General features: G+C 35.1%; 1 protein-coding gene across 4 annotated transcripts in view; it reads right to left on the reverse strand.

The window, feature by feature from the left end:
- FSTL5 (follistatin like 5) overlaps positions 1-20731 on the reverse strand; it is an 864807-nt gene extending 844076 nt beyond the window's left edge. For all 4 annotated transcript variants that reach the window (XM_043902330.1, XM_043902328.1, XM_043902329.1 and 1 more), the window contains exon 1: positions 20327-20731. The gene's annotated coding sequence lies outside the window, so the exon portion shown is untranslated. The remainder of the gene's footprint in view (positions 1-20326) is intronic.
- Positions 20732-21040: the final 309 nt, after the last annotated feature.

Consider the following 21040-nt stretch of genomic DNA (forward strand, 5'->3'; position numbering starts at 1 on the left):
CACTGATTATTCAAGAATAAATAATCACATCTATAGATTTACTAGGCTTCCTATCACATTTTCTTTTTTTTAGTTCATTTAAAAGATTTTTATAGTTTCTATGTTTTAGATTCACAGAAAAGTTGCAAACATAGTGCATATAGTGCACAAAGTGATAATCATGTTAACTAACATCTGGTATCCCCACTGTTAACCTCTGATTTGTATATTTGTCATAATTATTGAATCAGTACCAAAATGCTATTAGTAATTAAAGTCTGTACTTTATTCTGAGTTCTTTCAGTTCAGTTCAGTTCAGTTCAGTCGCTCAGTCGTGTCTGACTCTTTGCGACCCCATGAATCGCAGCACACCAGGCCTCCCTGTCCATTACAAACTCCCGGAGTTTACTCAAACTCACGACCGTCGAGTCGGTGATGCCATCCAGCCATCTCATCCTCTGTCGTCCCCTTCTCCTCCTGCCCCCAAGCCCTCCCAGGATCAGAGTCTTTTCCAATGAGTCAACTCTTCGCATGAGGTGGCCAAAGTATTGGAGTTTCAGCTTCAGCATCAGTCCTTCCAGTGAACACCCAGGACTGATCTCCTTTAGGATGGACTGGTTGGATCTCCTTGCAGTCCAAGGGACTCTCAAGAGTCTTCTCCAACACCACAGTTCAAAAGCATCAATTTTTTGGCGCTCAGCTTTCTTCACAGTCCAACTCTCACATCCATACATGACCACTGGAAAAACCATAGCCTTGACCAGATGGACCTTTGTTGGCAAAGTAATGTCTCTGCTTTTTAATATGCTATCTAGGTTGGTCGTAACTTTCCTTCCAAGGAGTAAGCGTCTTTTAATTTCATGGCTGCAGTCTGAGTTCTTTAGTTTTACCTAATGACCTTTTTCTTTCCCAACTATTTCATTAAGGATATCCCATTAATTGGGTTGTCTCATTCTACAGAACCTACAGTGACAGGGAAAGTCGCTCAGTTGTGTCCAACTCTTTGTGACCCCATGGACTATAGCCTGCCAGGTTCCTCTGTCCATGGAATTCTCCAGGCCAGAATACTGGGGTGGGTAGCCATTCCCTTCTCCAGGGTATTTTCCCAACACAGGGATCAAACCCAGGTCTCCCATATCACAGGCAGATTCTTCACCATCTGAGCCACCAGGGAAGCTACAGATTCCTCTTAAATGTGATCTTGCTTGCTTCCGAATTTTTTCAGAATCTTGTCAATATTCTTATCTGGGACTTAGTTTCTAAACATGCCTATTTCTTTTTAGATCTCTCTCCCTAGCTTAACACAGAAATGTTGTTTTTAAATGTCTTTTTAAATAAGGCCAGTCAAGTCCAACTTCAGGAAGCATTTCACAAGAAGCTGTTTTCACAACAGGTAAAAATAGAATTTTAAATCTACAACACTTCTTTGATGCTTGTTATTTCCAAGTGTGTCTTATAATAAAAGCTGTAAGGTTTCTTTGTCATACAGAATTAGACATTCTATTATTGTGAGAAAATACAAAATAGAGTGATAAATCCAAATTGAATTCCCATTTTTGTACACTATTTTAGTTAAAATTCTACTTGAGATCAATTCACTAATCTTTCTCTGAAGAAGCTTTCTAGAAACATTTTTTGTTTGTGTCATTTTCTGAGTTTGTCTATTTGCTTAGGTATATGACAGGCATAAATGACTGATCCATTTTCATTATCTGAATCACAATCTGAGTTACCTAGAACTTAGCATGCTATTTGTGAATATGTACTGAAGTTTAATATATAAAGCCACTAAATATACCCTATCAGAGCTTTTCCATATTAAATGAGTTTGTGAACAAATTATACTATTCCCTACTGAGTGATCAATTCTTCCCTCTAATACCCACAACTAGTCTATCATTAAAATTCCCCTAGCAAAATTTGAATTAATGTGAGATCAAAGGCACTATTGATTTTTTTTTAAGTGTGTTAATTAATTGTTCTGTGTATATTCTGCTCTGTCTTGAATTTGGCATTTCATTGGAACTTCAACCATTCTGTCTAGTATATGAATGATTCCAACTGATCTTCAACTTTTATTTTTATTTTTTTTTTATTATTTATGATCTTCAACTTTTAACATGTCAACATGATAGTCTACTTGAAAATGTGGTTATCTACATTTTAATAAGCTAGAAAATTCCAACTGATATGAGAGTTTTAGATGATATATATATAATATTTTATAAAAAATAGAATATTACTTATTTCAAATTAAACATGACAGTATCCATTGTCAGTAATAAACTATCATACATGCAGTTCACTCCCAAAAAGACAATCATATTTATCTTAAACATGTAAAAAGTATTAAACAATGTAACTCAAAATGATGATTACAAACTTCTTGAAGTACATGTGATTTATTACCATAAACTTTGGTTTACTGAGTCAGACATTATTAACTTGCATTTCAAAAGGAATGATCCACCAAACTATTGTATAAATGAATGCAGCTTATGTAATTTGAAATGAATTTAAGTGCTATAATGATTACAAAGGGGTAAATGAGAAGTGCCACATTTAGCGTTCAGTGTGAAAAGAATCTACCTAAAAAGAGGAATGCAGTCAAACAAAGCAATGTTTGATATTACTCTATCAAAGTTTTGTGTAAGGAAAAATATTGCAAATTCAGAATCAAATCCTTTTGCTTATATCCTTCACCATATGATCATAGCTATGAAGCTTATAAATAGAGCTGTAGCATTCAAAAGATAGCAATCCCCCCAAATTAGGTGGCTAAATGTATTTGAATGTATACCAGGATTATACACAAGAATCTGGATGTATGGAGTGACTGAATGAGACCTATACACAATAGAGTCCAATTCCAATTAAAATAAAATAGCTTAATCTTATTTTTCTCATTATTGAATCTGATGAAAATAAAGATTCTGTCACTGAAAACTCAATGTAGATTCAGTGCAAAAGTCTATACATTTATACTTATATTAATATGTAAATAGATTTAATTTTATCATAAATAGAACTAATTTTTAAATATTTTTTGCTCCCTGATGAAAATGCTGCCCTGTTATTTTACTTAATTTGTAAATCAGTTTCAATACTATGCTCAGTTTGTCATCTGTTTCTCAGATACACTATGTGCAAGAAATAGAAATTGTATATTCCACCATTTACTGATAAGACTTGACTGAAAAACAGAGATAAAATTGTATTCATAAAATTAGTTTTGTTTTCCCTGAAAATTAGGGAAAGTTTTAATTCATGGTGCTTTTGCTTTTTGCTAACAATTTAAAGTTTCTCAATGAAAAATAAGGGATAATCAGGATTGCATTGGAATAAAATATCTTTATGAAGAATTTTAGACAAATAAGAGACAATTGTCCAGAAGAAATATTTATGTATTGTTGGTCCCATACATATCAGTCTTCAAGCTGTGAACTCTCAAAGATGAGAATGTGCATTCACACGTCCAATATCAGGTGTGTTACTTCACATAAGTTAATTCGCACTTCTGGTGTACATTGTCACGTGTATGCACCCTCTAAAGTAGTTGTGCGTTTGTGCCCCTTACTGTACATCTCTGTATAGAGTACAGTAAGTAGTACAGTGCCTTTATTTCAAGCCACAGCTGCAAGAGGATGACTTCATTGAAATCCTTGTTGTGCAACCCAAGGAGCTCACTGCTAAAGACCTGATGGAACTGGAGGCCCAGAGACAGGATGAACAGAGACAAGAGGAAGACGTAGTAACCGAACAACTGAAGACATTCATGATGCAAGGGGATTTTCTTTCCTTGAGGAGACACCATTAGTTTGTGAGGCATAGGACCTAAATATAGAATGATAAACAGAGGTGGCAACAGCTGTTTAGAGTTCAATTGGTGCTTCTGTGTCAGCTATGATAAGAAAAAAAGAGCTACTACCCAGACATCACTGGACTGTCTTTTTCAAGAGGATAGATAGAACTGAATCCAACAAGGAACCAGAACCTGTGCCATTATTGTCAGGAATGAATAAAATTGCAGCTTGCCCTCCGCCTCCTATTGCTGAGGATCCTTCGGTTCTATACCTTCCTCTCACTCTCCCTCCTGCAGTCACCCTCTTCCCTGCTCTTCCTGCATGTTCATTTGATGCCAGCCCCAATATGTCAGCTGTTGTACTGTACTACAGTACTTTTCAAGGTACTTACTATAAGATTAGAAATGCTTTATTTTCTGCATTTCTTAAGTATTGTTTGTGTGAAACGTAGTATAAACCTACTATAGTACAGTACAACATAGCCAGCTGCGTTAGTGCGGTACCTAGGCTAATTTTGTTGGATTGAAGAAAAAATTGGACTTACAGATGCACTCTTGGAATGGAAATCATTCTTTACTGGAGAAATCCAAGTGCTTTATAGAAAAGCATGCTGAACCTGGTGCATTTATTTCTTTATTTTTTAATTGGAGGATAATTGCTTTACAATGTTGTGTTGGTTTCCGCCATACATCAACATGAATCAGCTGTAGATGTACATGTGTCCCCTCCCTCTTGAATCTTCATCCCACCCTGCACCCCATCCCACCCCCTAGGCTGACAGAGCACTGGGTTGAGTTCCCTGTGTCATATAGCAAATCCCCACTGACTATCTATCTATTTTTACACATGGTTGTGTATATATCTCAATGGTACTCTCTCAACCCATCCAGCCCTCTCCTTCTCCCACTGTGTCCACAAGTCTATTATCTATGTCTGTGTCTCTATTGCAGCCCTGAATATAGCTTCACCAGTGTTACCTTTTCTAAATTCCATATATATACGATGACATATAATATATGTCTTACTCCTTTTGACATACTTCAATCTATGTAACAGGTTCTATGTTCACTCACCTCACTAGAACTGATTTGAATTTTTCCTTTTAATGGCCAATTAATATTCAATTGTATAGATGTACCACAACTCTTCATCCATCCATGTGTTGATGGACATCTATGAACCTGGTGCATTTTTAAGGAAGATAATAACACTGAATAAACTCAGCCAAAGAACTATTGATGAAGATTCATAATATTGCATAGGAGATGGTGATCAAAATCTTGCCCAGCAAAAAGGCAAATGGTTGCCTGAGGATGTTTTACAAATACCTGATAAAAGAAGAGAAGCAAAGGCAAAGGAGAAAAGGAAAGCTATCAAGGAAACATTTCATGCATGATGGGCACAATAAAGGACAGATATGATATGGAGCTAACAGAAGTGGAAGATATTAAGAAGAGGTGGCAAGAATACAAAGAAGAACTGAACAAAAAGATCTTAATGACCCGGATAACCATAATGGTATGATCACTCACCTAGAGCCAAATATCCTGGAGTGGGAAGTCAAGTGGGCCTTAGGAAATATCAGTATGAACAAAGCTAGTGGAGTTGATGGAATTCAAACTGAGCTATTTCAAATCCTAAAAGATGATGTTGTGAAAGTGCTGCACTTAATATGCTGGCAAATATGGACTACTCAGCAGTGGCCACAAGGCTGGAAAAGGTCAGTTTTCATTTCAATCCAAGGAAGGGCAATGCCAAAGAATGTTTAAACTACTACTTAATTGCACTCATTTCACACACTGGCAAAGTAATGCTCAAAAATCCTTCAAGCTAGCCTTCAGCAATATGTGAACTGAAAACTTCCAAATGTACAAGCTGAATTCTGAAAAGACAGAAGAACCAGATATCAAATTGCCAACACCCATTGGATCACAGAGAAAACAAGAGAATTCCAGAAAATCATCTACTTTTGCTTCATTGACTACACTAAAGTCTTTGACTATGTAGATCACAACAAACTGTGGAAAATTCTTCAAGAGATGGGAATATCAGACCACCTGACCTGCCTACTGAGAAACCTTTATGCAGGTCAAAAGGCAACAGTGAGAACCAAACATGGGACAACAGGCTGGTTCCAAATTGGGAAAGGAGTATGACAAGGCTGCATATTGTTACCCTGCTTATTTAACTTATATGCAGAGTACATCATGTGAAATGTTGGACTGGCTGAAGCACAAACTAGAATCAAGATCGCTATGAGAAAAATCAATAACCTCAGATATGCAAATGATACCACCCTAATGGCAGAAAGTGAAGAGGAATTATAGAGCCTCTCAATGAAAGTGAAAGAGGAGAGTGAAAAAAGCTGGCTTAAAGCTCAACATTCAAAATATGAAGATCATGGCATCCGGTCCCATCACTTCATGGCAAATAGATGGGGAAACATTGGAAACAGCAAGAGACTTTTTTTTTCCCTTGGGCTCCAAAATCACTGTGAAGTGTGACTGCAGCCATGAAATTAAAAGATGCTTGCTCCTTGGAAAAAAAGCAATGACAAACCTAGACAGTGTATTAAAAAGCAGAGATATTACTTTGCCAATAAAGGTCCGTCTAGTCAAAGCTATGGTTTCTCCAGTAGTCATGTATGGATGTTAGAGCTGGACAATAAAAAAGGCTGAGCACCGAAGAACTGATACCTTTGAACTGTGGTGCTAGAGAAGACTCGAGAGTTCCCTTGGACAGCAAGGAGATCAAGCCAGTCAATCCTAAAAGGAAATCAACACTGAGTATTCATTTGAAGGACTAAACCTGAAGCTGAACCTCCAATACTTTGCCCACCTGATGTGAAGAGCTGACTCTTTGAAAAAACCCTTGATTCAGGGAAAGATTAAAGGGAGGAGGAGAAAGGAACCAACAGAGGATGAAATGGTTGGATGGCATCACTGACTCAATGGACATAAGTTTGAGCAATCTCCAGGAGATGGTGAAGGACAGAAAAGCCTGGATGCTGCAGTCCATGTGGTCACAAAGAGTCAGACACAACTGAGCAACCAAACAACAAAACTCAGCTTGCATAGAAAATATGACAATAAAACTGCAGTGTTCTTCATATAGAGACATTGGACTTTTAACCTACCCAGAAAGCTTGGGCTCAGCTTCAATTTTACCTTACAACTTTTTCTAAAGCTTTAGTAAAATAAATTATATGGTATCTAAAATTGTGCCTGAAACCCACCAATAATTGCTCAATAAATTATTAGTAGTATTCTTTCATAGAATCCAATTTTCACAGATTCTATAAAATCAAGTTTATCTTAGATTAATGGTCATTTACCATACAGGACTTCCCTTGTGGCTCAGCTGGTAAAGAATCCACCTGCAATGTGGGAGACCTGGGTTTGATCCCTGGGTTGGAAAGATCCCCTGGAGAAGGGAAAGGCTACCCACTCCAGTATTCTGGCCTAGAGAATTCCATGGACTGCATAGTCCATGGTGTCACAAAGAGTTGGACACAACAGAGTGACTTTCACTTCACTTTCACCATACAGGAAGATTTACAATAGTAGAATTATTTCTAAGAAACATATTAAATCACATGAGTTAATAAGCAAACATAAATAAAAATCTGGAAAACTCAATTTTCACTATTAATTTAAGAAAATCATAACACACCACACTATGGTTAAATATCCCAAGCATTACTAGCCTAAATGTATTGATGTAATATCTTAGAATACTTTAGAAAATATAATGGCATAGATATCTGTAATCTCAAGAGTGATCAAGTAATTTAAACTCAGGGAAAATTTTATAACAATAAAATATTTTGATGGGTTTCAAATATACATAACAAGAGTTTATAGATTATTTAATGTTCATATAAAAATTGCATGACAAGCAAAGAAAATTGTTAATTTATAAGTAGTAAATAGCAAATTTAATAATTTTATATAGGCTACCAGTAAATTTAAATATCCTATAGAATAAGGCAACTAGCTATTAAAATGTCATCAGACAATGAAAGAATATATTAATTTAGTATTAAATCAGGAATTTTATTTCAGTTCAGCTCAGTTCAGTCCCTCAGCCGTGTCTGACTCTTTGCAACCCCAAGGACTGCAGCACACCAGGCCAATAAAGTGTTGCTTTAATAGAGTAGAATTTTAATAGAATGCTGCAATATTTTTAAGAATGCTTCTATGTAATAGCTCATTCTTACAACATGATAGGTTTCCAACTTAAGCCTTGGGGTATATTTAATACTCTTTGATGCATAGAAAATATTGAATTCTAATTAAAAAAAAATTAGAAATTTTTATATTTCAGCATAACTTTGAAATATCATCTAAAGTAGTCCCACTCAAAAACAGCCTGAAATACTTTCTACTATCAAATTTATAAAATACATAAATATGGGGCATGTCTCTTGGTATGAATTTGCTAACTGAAAATATCAGATCTGTTTTAAGGTTTTCTGGATACCCATGTCCTTTAACTTCGTGCCAGGTTTTACACGTTTGGGAGGATGATGTTACAAGTGCTGGGTTGGAACAAAGTCCAGTATATTTAAGAAAACCAGTAAAATTGTAGGATAATGCCTGCCATATTCATAGGACTATTACAGATTTAATTTAAGACTATGTGTTTTATAAAAGTCCCTTGAAAACTAGGCCTCTAGAGTCCGTATTCTTGCTCCTGGGTCAAGACCCCTGAACTAAGATCTAAAACCTGATGCAGTAAAAGCCTGGAGATGAGGTCAGGGTTCTCCCTATGTTCCAGTATTTTAGAAATCATACCAATTAACCTTCTGTAATAAACAGAACAAAAAAATTTAGAGATAATTTTTTTATTTAATTATTTAAATAACTGTAAATTTCCCAACTTCAAAAAGATTACTCTGCACTTAAAACTGTCTTTATTTCCCAAATGTGAAGAAGACTGTTTTGAAGAAAACCATAGCTTCCCGGGTGGCACAGTGATAAAGAATCCGCCTGCCAGTGCAGAAGACTCCAGAGACATGGTTTCAATCCAGGGTCCAGAAGATTCCCTGGAGTAGGAAATGGCAACCCACTCCAGTACTCTTGTCTGGAAAATTCCATGGACAGTGGAGCCAGTGGGCTACAGTCCATGGGGTTGCAAAGAGTGGGACACAACTGAGTGACTGAGTATACACAATGACATTAGAAAATTAATATCAAAATCTCCTTAACGCCTTCTTGAGCTCCCTCTGCTGATTTTCAGACAGTTGTTAACCTAACTAAAATGTTCAACAAAACATATATAATTAACGAGATGTCCAGTTGAGTGCTAGCATCTGGAGCCATTTTCACAGCTGGGTACACACTTCTACTCCAGACATTACCAATTAAGCTGTACTATTTGTGCAAAGACAGAGAAACAAGCTCTGAAAGACTTTTCCGTTACTCAGGCTTCAGGAAACCTGGGAAAGAGGACATTTGCCAAAAGAAAATAAACACAGGTAGAGGATAATTATTTGAAATTGCAGTTGCCATGAATTGTAAATATGTAAAATTAAAATGCAAAGCATTTTCTAGAAACTTTCCTCTTTACTTTGTTTAGCTCAATTAATTACAGCTTCATGAGCAATCTCACCAAAGAAAATAAGTCAAGCAAAGCATTGGTGCAGTTTGTGCAAGTTCTTTTAAGCCTTACTTTTTTGTAAATATACTATTTTTTGCAACTCTGCTATAGAATTGAGATATTGTGCATCCAATTGTTGCATTTATTTTATTAAGTTATATGTGTGTTTTTATTGCATTTGTTTTCTTTTGCTTTTTCCTTACATGGTTCCATGATGTCACACTTTTTGGTAAAAAGAACACAATTACATAATAACTAATAAATACTGTGGTTTCTCAAGCATGTGCACAAACCCCAAAGGCATTTTAAGCATGTCTCTTTCCTTAATAATGCCATAGTGTCTGGGATAAAGGATCATTTGATAGAAATACCAGCCCACTGGATCACTGCTTCAAAGGAACACAGATTTCACAACACTTAAGTTCCTATGAAAGAATGTGAAATTTTGAACAAATAAACTATACAACGCACAAAGAATACAAACTAATTTTTGGATCAACTTAAAGTCTAGAATTTAGATGCAACACATTCTGCATAACATGTTTAAAAGTGGAAAGAAAAATTAATCTATGTGACAGTTTAAATATACTGTCGTACCAAATAGGGGGAGACTAATTTTCATTAGTGAGAAAATCACAAATAAAAAGAATACAATTTTTTTCATGATGTCAATCTTTGGGTTTTTGCCTATCATTTGACATTAAGAATGAGAAAGGAACCCTCCCACCTAGGTTATTGGTGGGAATGTAAATTGATGTAGCCGCTATAAAGAACTGTATGGCAGTTCCTTAAAAACTAAAAGAAGAGTTACCATATGGTCCTACAATCTCATCCCTGGGCACATATCCAGAAAGAAAAAAAGTATAATTTGGAAGGATACATGCACCCCATTGCACACGGCAGCACTATCTACAAATAGCCAAGGCATGGTAGCAACCTAAATATCCATTGACAGATGACTGGATAAAGAAGATATGACACATGTATAAAATGGAATATTAGTCAGCCGTAAAAAAAAAAAAACCAGGGAAATCATGCCACTGGTAGCAACATGCATAAACCTAGAGACTGTCATACTAAGTGAAGTAAGTCAGACAGACAAAGATAAATACCATATGATATCACTTATATGTAATCTAAGAAAAAAGATGCAAATGAATTCATTTACAAACCATTAAAACACAGACGTAGAAAATACAAAGGGAAAAGGAGGGGAGAGATAAATTAGGAGTTAGGGATTACCATATTCACACTGACATATGAAAAATAGATAAACAGAAAGTTCCTACTATATAGCACAGGAAACTATGCTCAATGTTTTGTATTAAACCTGTAGGGGTAAAGTATCTGAGAAAGAATATATATACATATATATGTGTGTGTGTATATGTATATACACATATATATGAATCATTGTATGCCTGAAACTAATACATCATTGTAAATTAACCGTATTTCAATTTTAAAAAATGAAAGATATTCCAAAGAAGATACTTAAATGACCAAGAGGTACATACATAGATGACATGCTCAACATCACTAATCACCAGGGAAATGCAATCAAAACCACAAGGAAATCACCTCACACCTTCTCTCATAGCTACTATCAAAAAGAGTACAAATAACGGGTCCTAAGGAGGATGTGGAGAAATGGTTAACCCTTGCGCACTGTTGAGAGAAATTGAAATTGGTGCAGTCACTTTGAAAAACAATCTGGAGGCTTCTTAAAAATTTTTAAATAAAATCCCATGACACAACAATCCTATTTCTGGGCATTTATCTAAAATAATTGAAAAATATATGTGTATACCCATGTTCATTGCAGTATTACTCACAATAGCCTTAAGCAATGTCAACTTGTAAGAAACTACTTAATGAATACCTTTGAACAGCAGAGTTGGCTCCTATGATGACCCCTGTTTTCGGCAGCACCCTCACCCCTTAGCAATCCTTTCCCTATTCTCCTTTTTACCATAACACTGATCAATACCAGAGATTATCCTTTGTCTTTATTGGTTTGCCTATCATCTACCTTCCCACAGAAAGAAAAGAGTTGGGAACTCTTTCTCTCTCATTTCTGCTTAACCTTTAGCAGCTGAAAGGGAATCTGAAACACAATAGGAACTTTGTCCATACTGAATTAATAGTTTATTTTATAATATATATGATCTGTTTAAAAATAATTATTATATTAAAATTAAAAGCTGAATTTATACATAAGTTTTTTAGCTTTTGTCAAAATAAAATTACCTTAATTGTATATAAACTATAAAAGGTATAAATTCAATGAAATGTTTCTATATAATTAATGATAGTAAAAGTAACTGTGCAATTATTTACCTATAATTAGACCAAATAAGCAAAAACAAAATTAATAATATCATACGTGTGACATTCTTTTAAAACAACATTCTCTTAAATTGTGAAATTTCTCTCTCAAACTGAAGATAAAATATATTTCTTGTATTTTTTTTCTAAATAGAAAGCTTACATATTTTCACCTTTTACACAACGTCATTATCATCCATAGAGCATAATATTAAATATAAATTCCTTATTTTCATGGGAAGGTCTATGCTTGATGTTGCATGAAAAAGGATAATAATAAAAAATCCTTTGTGTGGTTTTTCAAGTAGTCAAGGATCAAATACAAAAACATTAAAACAAAGCAGATTACCAAAATCTAAAATCTAAAAACATTAACTAATCCATGAGCATAATTCCTTAACAGTTTTACACGTATAAAATACTCTACAAATTTATTATAATCTTACATGTATGAGAGCACTACCTAACTGAAGCAAATATAAAAATGTAGTAACTTCAATGAACATTAAATAATAATATGTATATGAAATAATTGTAAACCACAAAGTTTTATACACATGGAAGGAACTCCTAAGCTTCTTCCTTTAAAAATAGCTTAAAGTTAATTGGATAGAATGCCAAACCGTACACTGCATAAAATCTAGGTCATAAATGCTGGAGAGGAGAAAGAATGACTCAGAGGCACTATAGTGATGAAAAAAGATTCTAAAGTTCAATTCAAACTTTAACCCGATACAGTAGACAGAAATCTAACATGAATCCCAGTGACCCACATTTGTGCATAAGCACCTCAACTTATGTGTAAGCATAGCCTTTATCATGATTTTGACCAACAGAATATGGCAAAGGTTATGTGATAGTGCTCTTTTGGTTGTTACAGTCTATGGTAAAGAGAACAGATCTTAAGAAGCAAGTAAGGTTTTAAATCAGTTCACTTTATGTATGTCAAAAAGGAGATTAGTCTTTCTAAAAAACGCAGATTATTCTCGCTGAACCTGATCTAATGAGGTTTCTTTTAAAGAAAAGCAATTCTGGAGGTCAGACCAAAAAGTCAGTGAGTTCTTTTCTGGCTTTGAAGAAACCATCTTCCATGAGTTCTGAGCTGCAAAGAAATAAATCCAACCTACAGCCTGGAGGAGGAAGCTGAGCCTCAAATAAGAGTCTAGCCCTGGATGAAAACTTGATGTGAGATCCTAAACAAAAGACCCAGCTCGCCTGTATCCAGACTTGTGACACACGGAGGCTTTGAGAGAATCTTAGTGATATCCAGGGTGACAGGGACAAGCCATTTGTTACAACAAAAACCAGAGGCTGAAAAGTACACATGAGCATAATACACTCTTAGATCATGAGAAAACTTGGCTGGATACAGGAGTGGGAATTCTGAAAGCTGGAATTCTGAAAATACAATAGCCCAGGTAAGGCCCATGCTTTATATGTTGACCTATCTCTGTTTTACAAATATGCATTGCACATATGAGAGAACTGAAAATCAGTTTTGCTTGCAGAGTGTAGAGTCAATTAGAAGAATCTTAAAAACAAACAGAGAATTTCAACTTAATACAGTAAAAATCAGAGATCCACTGACGATTTCAGAATGCAGCCACATTTGAAAGCTTACTTTAATCAAGAGGAATCTCAAAGAGGTAAGAAGTCTGTATCTGCAGAGGATAATGGTTATGATCATGCAGCTGCTTCAGACAGAACTTGGTCTGAGTCCTAGCTCCATGGGCTGCATAACTCCTAAAGCTTTGGTCTCCCAATATCTACCTGTTAAGCTGTTGTGAATATAAAATAGAATGATGTTTATAAATACCTAACAAATGCATGGCATGCTACAAGTCATCAAAAATGTTACTTTGCCATTACAATCATGAATTGTTATCACTACAGGAAGAACCAGGAATTAGTAAGATCAATGTAGAAAATGTAAAAATAAAATTCTGGTTGACATGGGACAGTCTGGGTCAAGGTAAAAGTGAAAAAAGAATAGAAAATTGAGAAAAGTTACATGCATTAGATAAAGTTACACGCCAAAAGGGGGATAAAAAAGTCAAAACATATATATAACACAATGATGTGTTATATATATAACACAATATAACAATAATGATGCAAGTTTAAAAGGTGTACAAAATCCCAGGCCTAGGTGAATGGAAAAAGTGTGTCACTAACTGACAGGTAGAAATAGGCTCGTGGACCATGGTGAGGATGAGATGATGAGTTTGTGGAGTTTGTCCTGTCATCATAAAATCAGAGTTAAAATATCTAGCAGACACTTTGTAAATACATTTGTGGAGTTCAAATGTGGGCCAGAGTCATGGATTTGGAAGTTATCTACGAAGGGAGAATGACTATAGCTGTTATAATGAATGAGCCTCCTGCAGGGCTCTAGTAAGAATGAGGAACAGTGAATAGTATGCAAAATGGTGCAGAAATTTCAAGATTAAAAACTTTTACACCAGGCTTCATTTCAAAAGTAAAATTCTGAGTATCGTTAATCAACACATAACATATTTAATAAAAGCCCTATAAAATTTTCCACTTTCAAGTTAAACTTTTCCACATTCAAGTTAAACTTTTCCACAAATCAAACTTTTCCATCTCCTTTGGGATCCACTTAATAAGGACAACCCAAAACTCAGATAATGAGGATTCACCAGGGGCTCTGACGCAACTGTGCGGCTCTCCTGGGAGCTGTGTTGTTATTACTGCCACCAGCTCTCACCTCTTCTACTCAGTCAACCTAAATGCCATGTGAAAGCAAAGAACATCAATTACCAGCCAACACTTCCCTTTGTATTAATACCTCAAATAGAAGAAACAATAGAATAAAGTACTGACTGTTTCCTAAGTTTTCAATAGCCCACTTAAACTACCTCTCTTTGTATTATGCTTTGAAACTACTAATATTATTTTGATCATTTCATCTCATAGACGGAAATATTAGCAGCTAACTAGCCTGAAGGTTTAAATGTGAGCAGTGTTTTATAACACAAGTTGCATTGCTTGAAGTTTAGTTCAAGATGTATTTGGAATTGAACTTGATATCTAGGAGGACTTTTTAGAGAATGAAACAAATAAACCAAAAAAACATGAACTCTTTGGAAATTACTCTGTTATACTGTTTCTTATTCTATTTGAGATATAAAGGGAAATATTGTTTCCTAATATTATGGTCTATGAGATTAAGTAATGTAGGACCTCTAACATTAAATACAGAGGAAAAGCTCCTTAAGATTTTTGATATAAATTCTAAAGTTTGTATACTAAAGAATATATGTGCTATGCTGTGCTAACTAGTTTCAGTCGTGTCCAACTCTTTGTGACCTATGAACTGTATCCCACTGGGCTCCTCTGTCCACGGGATTTTTCCAGGCAAGAATACTGGAATGGGTTGCCATGCCCTCCTCCAGGGGATCTTCCCAACCTAGGGATCGAACTCATGTCTTTTACATCTCCTGCATTGGCAAACAGGTTCTTTACTGCTAGTGCCACCTGGGAAACCCAAAGAATATATGACATAAAATTATTTCAACAAAACTTAATAATTAAGGGAAAGATGGGGCAAGAGGGAAAATTAGCATTCACATTTAGTAAAGAAAGTAACAAAAAAAAAAGTCTAGGTTTAAATGACACACCCATTTGAATACCTGACTTAAACAGAGGTGATAAAAGTGGACAGTAGAAGCAAAATGGGTGAGCTAAGCTCAGTTGCCTAATCCATCTATTCTTAATTGTGTGACTATGGGCTGAAGAAGTAGAAAGTTTTGACCTGTGTGTCTGCTTTCTCTTATCTAAAATGAAGATAATAGAAAATCTACATAGTCATGTAAAAGGAAAATGACTTAATATGGATAAATTAACCTAATATGAATAAAATGTGTATGTATACATATTAATACCTTAAATAGCATCTTTTTTCTATATTATTCCTCTTCTTGTACAGGCAAATCAAGGTTCACAGACCATATGCTCAGGTATCAATAAGTTATTTATCACGAGCAGCAAAAAAGTGCTTACTAGTAGTAGCTCACTGGCCCTCTTTCTTTAGAAAGATTAATGGGACCACTTCCTTACTCTTAAATGAGGTAATCCAGAGTTCAGTTGACTCCAAGACCACAACAAAACCTGTGGCTTTGAGAAAAAGGGGCACATAACTCCAAAGGGCAGGGGGCATTTGTCACTTTATGTGTATAAGGACTTTTACTTTGAAGACTTTAGAAACTAGAAAAAATAAGGCCTTGCTGGTCATTAAAACACTGTCTAATGTTTTTGGTGAAAGTGGAAAGGAAAATTATTTTCATTTCATCATCATCTTTGGGGAATACAATTCAGACTTATGTTTTAATTGCTACTCTGCGTGTTTTAATTGGTACCTTGGTGTTACTTGAGCAGAAAAAAATATATCACTGAAGTAAGTTCCTCTTAATTGTCAATTATGATGAATATATTTAAATAAAACTCAATGAACAAAAAGTGTTTTCAACTCTTCTGCATTGTGTTTTAGAATTGTTAAAAGTGCTATGAACCAATTTGAGTTGGAATAATATTCCTCTGCATTGTGTTTTAGAATTGTTAGAAGTGCTATGAACCAATTTGAGTTGAAATAATATTCCTCTGTATTGTGCAAATGAACACACTAAGCAAAGTATTTGTAGATGTATACTAAGTGAACCTCATGTGTCTCTTCTAGAGATTATAATTTGCAAATCATTTATCATTAACCATACTTTGTGCAGAATCAGTGCAGCACAATAATATCTTCATTATGTACACATTCATTCTGCTACTTATCCTTGGCAAAGTTTTGCTTCCAATTGTCCTTTCCCTTGCCAATCAGTCATTCAGAGAGCTTCCGAATGACATGTTCATGGCAAAAACAAAGCAAAAAAAAACTTGTGTGTGCTCAAGCTTACTAGCCTAAACAAATTTTTAAAATAACAATAATTAAAAACTAGTTTCATCACCAAAAAGTATATGTTGCATTGTAGCTTAGTATGTAAATTATTTTTATATTAAGTAGCATTTCTTGAGCTTGCAAGTTCCAGATCAGTCCCACTGGTTTATGGTACAGCAGACTTTACCTAGACAGATAGATCAATAACATATATATATTTATACACACACACATATATACAAATATATAGCACATGTATATAACATGCATATACTCATTAAGAGTGCTATATGATTGCTTCATTCTTGTTTCAGAAAATCCATATTAAAACTCATTAGAATTCTGAATGTATCAAAAACACTATCTTATCTCATAGTTTATCTCATAATAGAAAATATCAACTGCTTCAATACCAAGGTGATTAGGAAGAAAGAGACCAATTGTTTTGTTGTGTGGTGACCAATTTAACAAGCAAACTGGGATTTTCCACAAGGGACCCTATAGCTCACCTTAAGTAGACTAAGCCTGAAGGATTTTGGAGGTGTTGGAGAAGGTGATTAAGTTCATTTCGTACAAAATAATTGGTCACATGGCTGTTAGAATGATGTTAACAACAGGAAGTACTTTAGTAGCTTATTAGTTCTTAAGAGTCTTATGAACTTATTACAGAGTATAATATATATATGTTATCAAGCATACTACATTACGTATATAAAGTCTATTACATAGTAAGTTAAAATATACTAGAGATAGTATGTTAATTTGGGGCAAATATGAAGGATTAAAAGGAACATATTACTTAAAGTATTTGGTTTCATGGATGAAAGAGTATTTAACATGAAATCTGGCCATCACAGAGAGAAAATTTTCAATAAACTACCAAATAATAATTATAATTCATAAGTTACTTAATAGCTTATGTTACTTTTAAGAAGTCAACTATCTAAACTTTATATCATACTTCAGATTTACTACTTTTTGATTTTTCTATTGTATGTGTCAATAACTTTTTAAGAAAAATAATATGTAGCCTTGATTAAATCCAAGTTATTTCACCATTGTCTTGAATCCCCCCAAACATACATAGTTATTAATCATATTTGCAAGGAAACAAGACACCTATCTGGCAATATTATTTGTTTACTTTTCATCCAGATCAATTTGCCTTAAGAAATTGAAGAACAAGAAAGGCAACTATTTGAACATATCACATGACATTAAACTATTTCAATAATTTGCATACTTTCCATAATTTGTAAAAGGTCATTATCTTGAAGTAGAAAGCTCTTTATACATTTGCAATATCTATGAAATGAAATGAATTAATGACTAACAGAGTATCTGTTGTTATGGTATTGGCTAGCCCCTTGAATTTCATATGGACAGGTTTTAATTCCAAAATATGGTCATTTCTTTATGGAGCAAATATTTATTGAAGGACCACCACATGTGAGTATTTTTAATAGAAGTCCTCAAAGTTGACAATTTTACTTGTTTACAGTTAGAACTGCATTCTGTATCCAAATGGTATCTCTTTTGTGCTAATTTGGGGCTTATTATGGTCAGCTAATTTTACCTCACTTCAGAATATATAAAAGCTAAATGTAGGAAAATCAGTACAAAATGTTTCTCATATTTTAAATTTGCAGTCTCACTGAACCTACCCCAGTAGTCTCATTATTTCCAATAACACATTTTGATTTTAGTGTCTCATCATCTCATTTTGACAACTCTAAACTTCATCTAAAAGAATGCTAGACACTGGCAGTTCAAGCTTTACTATTTCTACCCAAACAAAGACATACATCTTGGAAAACTTTATGGACAAATAAGTCAATGAGATACTTACTTGGGTGAATATGGTGTTTGTATATGTTGCTACTTTTAAACTAAGTTATAAAATTAAAAAATATGTTTATGCTTCAGTGCAATAAATAAAACTAAAAAAAAAAATTAAAGCCATTATTCTGTTTAAAATTACACTGTCTGACTATTTATACCAAGCTTTAAAGAAGAAAATGTCAAAATGTACAGAAGAGAAGAATGATACTCTATGTAATTAAAGAGGCTGTTTGGTATAAGCTTCATGGCCCAGTGTTCCAGAGATCATAGTTTGATTTTCTAGCTGCTTAGTTCTTAAAATTTTCTACCGCTTTGATGTAAGATAGCATGACTGATGGGAATCTTACAAAAAACATCTGCTTAGGTAAAACCTGAGAACAGCTAAAGAATTTACATTTGACCTCTAGTGCTTGAAATAATATCCATTTCTTGTAACAATCACTCTCATGTAGGACTGTGCTATTAATAAGATGAAAAATCTACCCAAAGGAATTATTTTAAATAATAAACTCTAAACCTAAAGTTTATCTTAGGACACATAATGCAACTAGAGTAGAAATTTTTATGATAATTAAACCACACAAATTTTTAAACTTAGTGTACTTTTAGTTGCTGAAAAACATAGCCTTAGTGAGTTGAACAAAATTTATCATCTGAAACAACTCATATTTTACCCATTCCTATTAATAAAGGACATCTAGTTGCCACCTGAACTCTCTTCCTGAAATGTAAAAAACCTTCTTCCCATGTTTTGCCAGTCATCATTTATAATTGATCTAATGTCATTAATGACATAAATGAAAGGACATAATATTACTTATCAGACAAATCATCTTGCCTAGCAAAAAAGTCATAAATAGTAATAGAAACACACAGAACACCAGCTAACTTCTATCATTTAATAATTCTTCACTATGAGAAGTACTGTTGAGTGGTTTTCTGCACTGAATTCTTCCTCCATAAACACCCAAAACACACTGTCAATTCACAAAAGGAATGTAGCTTCAAAAGAAAATCTCCTAAGTAGAGAAAAGCTCTCTGTTAAGCATGCAAGAGGTTAAACATTGCTGAAATAGCGAGACATTTTCCCAGCCCACGCTTCCCAGTTGCATTCAAATTACCAACAGCAGTAGCGACTATAATACAAGCTAATACTGTATTATTAAATCAGAGCTTCCCATTTACATCCACCTCTAACCTGAGAGGGTGGAGGGGGATGACATTCACTAGTCAATAGCAGAACAAACAGCCCCCAAATTGGAAATACACATGACCTTGGGGTGCACAATTTTGAGACCAAGTTTCACAAGTTTTATATGGATCTACTGCATAACAACACATCTAAATGAACCCAGCATGGTATAAATGGTCCTCTTCTAGCCACCTCCTCTACAAAATAATGTGAAGAAAGCTCTGCACTTTGCGGTCTATGATTTAGATACCATAGGCAATATTGATTAATCAGAGATTAGTCCACTCACATATTTTTTAAGGTTGTATTTGTTTTAAACAACTTGTTGGATGGTTTATTTAACATAATTTACTAACATATTTGAGGACTTGCATCGAATATTTCCTTTCCTTTGAGCTATGCTAGAAGTGTTTCTCTACAAAATTTATATTTATAAAGCAAGATGTAACACAATGACATTAAGTTCACAAAAATAAAAAACAAAGCCCTCAACTTCCTCTCTTGAATTCAGTGCCTAATCACCAACAGACGTTCTTGTAATAGTAATTATTAAAATAGCTGTTTCAATTAATACCAACTATCCCGTTTCAAATTATAAAAATAATCATAACTTGCTCTTAAATATTTGTATGGCATTGCTCCCCCATTTGTAAAAATGTATAATAATATTCTTTTTCTTACCTTATTTCCAGAGTCAAAAAGTCTCCCAGAAAGGTTCCTAACCAGTGTGGATATGTAAATCACAATAATAAAAATAATTTAAAAAAAAAACTAAAAAATGATCTTAGTTGGGAAAAGAGGGAAATAGTTTGGTCTGAAACTATAGAAATCCCCGAAGTCACGCCTGAATGGGCGCCCAGGTGGCAAACGGAGGACTCTCTCCCACGTCCGATACCACACTCCTTTATCAAGTTGATAGGGTCCAGCTAGGGAAGAGGGTCCGGCGGCACGGAGGGTGGGAGAGGGCGTTGCCTGGAGCCGCGGGAGCAGCCGGTCCGCGGGCGTCCCAGGTTCAGCACCGACAGCGCGGTGGACAGCACCCGCTCCTCTCCCCACCAGTTTGTCTCAGTCACTGAACCAGGCTGATTCTCGCGCCTCCTCCCGGAGCAAGGGCGGCTGCCACTCAACCCGGGCGCGCCCCGCCCCTGCCATCTGACGTAACGATTTTGCATTTCAGCTCCGAGGGAGGTGCGGGGCCGCCCCCTGGATTGGGCTTCTGCTGGGGTCAGCTGAGGCAGTGGAAGCGACCGAATCCAGCCTGAGTATCAACGTGGGCATCATTGGACTTCAGGCTCCAGCAAAACCAGCCTTGAAGAAACCGAACGCTCTCGGCGCAGCTGGAGCTTTGCCTTCGCCGGGACCCTGGGTCCTGTGCGCTCCGGAAACCTCAGCTGA

The sequence above is a fragment of the Cervus elaphus genome, chromosome 5 (genome assembly GCF_910594005.1).
Source record: "Cervus elaphus chromosome 5, mCerEla1.1, whole genome shotgun sequence".
In the NCBI taxonomy this organism is placed as follows: domain Eukaryota; kingdom Metazoa; phylum Chordata; class Mammalia; order Artiodactyla; family Cervidae; genus Cervus; species Cervus elaphus.